Source organism: Mus pahari, chromosome 19 (assembly GCF_900095145.1).
Source record: "Mus pahari chromosome 19, PAHARI_EIJ_v1.1, whole genome shotgun sequence".
Lineage (NCBI taxonomy): Eukaryota > Metazoa > Chordata > Mammalia > Rodentia > Muridae > Mus > Mus pahari.
Window position 1 is genome coordinate 79,867,045 of NC_034608.1, and position 3,903 is coordinate 79,870,947.

Sequence of the window (3,903 nt, forward strand, 5' to 3'; positions counted from 1 at the left end):
TAGGTGAACCGGAGCAAAGATGGCTCCCTTACCAACTCAGGCAGTGAGAGCCCTCCTGGGCAGACACCTCTCCTCTGGCAGGGAAGGTGCCCATATGTCTGGAGCCAGAAACGGGGTCTGTCCCAGAAGCTGTGTCCCTTCTGCAGTCTGCTCTCTCTCTCTCTCTCTCTCTCTCTCTCTCTCTCTCTCTCTCTCTCTCTCTCTTTTCATTTTTAAGACAGGGTCTCTCTCTATTGCCTAGGCTGGTCTTGAACTCAAAAACTTCTTGGTTGAGATTATAAGTGTGTTTCATGGCACTGAGCTCTGAGATTGGATGTTTTAAGGGAAAATTAAAGTTTCGAAATGAGCAGGAGTTCACAAAGAGTCAGAGGCATGAATAACATTACCTAGTGGTGGTAAAAACCAGGAGAGCTATTTCTGCTTGGTGCCACTTACAGAAGTAAACATTCCATCTTACCCAAAGACTTGAGAAGACACTTCTAGTTGGGAGAGCCATATATAGAGGTATGAAGGGTTGTGCAAGAAGTGATTCCAGGACCTCTCACCAATATTCCAATCCAAGGATACATGCAAGACTCATATATGAGATGTCAGTGGCTGGGGTAGGTGTGCATGCCCTGAATCCCATCTTTTCTGAGGTATATATGATGAGTACACTGTAGCTGTCTTCAGACACACCAGAAGAGGACATCAGATCTCATTACAGATGGTTGTGAGCCACCATGTAGTTACTGGGAATTGAACTCAGACCTCTAGAAGGGCAATCGTAACCACTGAGCTATCTCTCCAGCCCCGACTATGTCTACTTTTAAAAGCATGTGCTCACTAGGTCTCTTCTGCTGACTCTGTGTCTCTGTGCCTCTGGCATCAAAGGTCCTGATACTCAGGGCCGTAGGGTAGCCACTCAAGGTGCAGTGAAGTGCTTTGCTCCAGGCTCAGCATCTCCAACTCTACATGGCCACAGGAGAGAGCTGTAATTTTCATAATACTGAATAGAGTGGTTTTGGAACAAGATGACAAGGGGCTACCTGTGACATATATCAAGTTACTCCCAAAGTAAAACGGAGGGGACCAGATTTAAAATGTAGAAACAGACGGGAACAGGGCTTTTATCCGATTGGAAACCCCAATTTACTAAAATACGTATAACCTATGTTTAAAAGGCCCTGATTGTGGTACCTGCCTGTAGTCCCAGTGCTTTGGAGGTGAAAGGCAGGAGTATCAGAAATTCAGGGTCGGGTTTGGCTATAGATTATACAAATATTCGGCAGCTATAATTACTCTCAGAAGACCTGCACAAGACTGGATCCCTTTAACCTTTGGTCGTGGAAGACTATAAGAGGCTAAAGGATTGCTGGATGGTTGAGATTTTCTTGATCTATTTATTCATGGGTGTTCCAATAGGCATACCCTTAGCTACATGCCTGTATGTAACTCCAATTGTGTTCACTGGTTCACAAGAATTGGGAGAAATCTTTGGTCTGTCTGGGGTGAATAGACCTTTGATCCCATATTCAAAAAAGAAAAGGCTTGGTGTTAAAGGTTAAAAAAGATCTTTAAACCAAGCAGAAGCAGAAGCAGGTAGATCCCTGGGTTGGAGGCCAGCCTGGTCTACATGGTAAATTCCAGGTCAGTCAAGGCTGCCTAGTGAAACCCTGACTACAAAACAAAAGCCCAGGCTGGAGAGGTAGCTTAGTGGTTAAGTGTACTTTCTGGGCAGTGATGGAGACCAGAGTTGAACATCTATAACAAATATAACAAACCATGCGTTCTTCCTACACACACCGATCCAAGTTGGGCAGGGACAGAAGGATGCATAATCCAAGTTCCAGCATCAGGGAGAGGCAAGGAGAAAGAACAGCAAAGGGTCCCAGAACCGCCCTCTTCTGGTCTCTGCCTGTGGAGAGGTACACCCATCACCTGCTCCCTGCCCCCTCCCACACCACCCACTGCTCCAAGACATACATCTAATCTTTAAGAAACACTGCTTGACTGTGTATCCCCACAGCTGACTTGCTTTCAGTAAGCTTCCACAAATTCAAACATAGTGTCTCCCCTATCACAGTGGTTACTGACTATAAAATATAACATACGAATCCAGACTGACTGTGCTGGGAATGATATCCAGGGCTTCGAAAATGACAGGCAAATGCTCTTAAGTCTAAACTCTCTCCATAGCCTCGTCCACGGGTCTTGAACATCAGAACTACGCAGGGGTGAGGGTGAGGGTGGGGGTGGGGGGAGGCTGTGTGGGTCTCCCTGAACCCCTTCTCCCAAGGCTTTTAACCCTGAGCCCTAGTGTGAACTGGGGCCCTGGGATGCCGAGCTTCAGTTTTCTCAGCCTGGAGTTCAGGCTTGAAGGAGACTTAACACCTAGGCTTCAGGTTGGAAAGCCAGGGGCTGCCGTCAGAGGTGTTCAGTACCACCAGCCTGAGATAGTGCCATCTGTCCAACTGGCTCAGAGAAATGTCGTCTTATTCTAGGATACTAGAACAGAACCAGGCCCAGGCATGCCCAGTGGACCACCAGTTCCTTGCAGATGTGTGTCTTGGTCTTACTCTGTAGCTCCGAGATTCTCTTAAGTCTGAGCTGTGGGGTACATTCCATAGTTCTCCATTGTGCCGAGGACTGGGGTGCAGGGAACACAGACACTGCTGGCTCAGGGACCCCACTCTGCTTGTGGTGCCCAGTTGAATTAGGACATGAATCCTTGGGATTTAAGCCACCCTGGGGTGCTGGTGACAGATACTGGTTTTCTGTAAGAGTCACCAGTGTTCTTAACCCTGAAGCCATCTCTCCAGCCTCCAATTTCCAGGCATCCATCTATCTATCTATCTATCTATCTATCTATCTATCTATCTATCTATCTATCTATCTATCTATACATACATACATACATACATACATACATACATACATACATACAATTCCAGATCGGTCTTAAAAGCAAAAACAAAAACAAAACAAAACAGAACAGGGTCTGGCAGGAACACTGGTTGCTCTTCCAGGAGATTTAGGGAGCGACCAGCCACACAAAGCAGCTCTAAATGCCTTTAACTCCACTCCCAGGGGATCTAGAGCTTGATTCTGGCTGCCTCGGTCACTGCATTACCCATGGTGTGCAGCCATAGATTGAGGCAATACACCTACACGTATGATTACATTATCTTAAAACAACAAATTAAAGCCATGTTCCTGTATGGAGCCCAAACTGGCCTCCAGCTCAAGGCCTTCTTAGGCACAACCATTACGCCATCGAGCAGAGCCTTCAAAACTGAAACAGGGCATCCAACATTTGGAGCCCACTCATGGAGAGATGTTTTGTGGTGCTGGGAATTGAACCTGGGACCTTACCTATACTAGGTAAGAACACTAGTGCTCAAGTATTCTCCTGGCCAAGCCCCATCTATGTATGGGTCATAAACACAGCAACTTTTGGGGGTTTTTTTAGGGGTGTAAGAGTTTTGAGACAATGTAGCCCCAGCCTCTCAAGTACTGGGATTACGGGGCCATGCCACCAATGCTTAACTTCAACAGGTCCCTTCCTTAGCTTGCTGTCACCCGGGCTGGCATCTAACTTCCCATACTCCTGTAGCTCCTGGAGTAGTTGGCACTGCAAGTTTCCTTCCTGTCAGAGAGTTTATTGTATCTATTCTGCAATAGGTGTAAGTGGGGGCGTGAGTGGTGTGCCAGCTCCCTTTTGTCCATAGTAGAGTCAATAAAACAGACCACCAACTCGGTCCTTAGCATGGCAGAAAACTGGGTGGCCTGGAGTAGCTCCCCGTGTTCAAGGCCAGTCTACTCCACATAGTGATACCTCAAAAAAAGAAAGAAAGAAAAGAAGAGAGGGAGAGGGAGGAGGGGGAGAGGGAGGAGGGGGAAAGGGAGGAAGGAGGGGGAGAG

The 3,903-nt window shown here is 47.1% G+C and overlaps 1 protein-coding gene across 1 annotated transcript in view; it reads right to left on the reverse strand.

The window, feature by feature from the left end:
- Nucleotides 1-3,903, reverse strand: part of LOC110336814 (tripartite motif-containing protein 60) — a 16,302-nt gene that overhangs the window by 7,021 nt on the left and 5,378 nt on the right. The gene's annotated exons all lie outside the window — the stretch shown is intronic.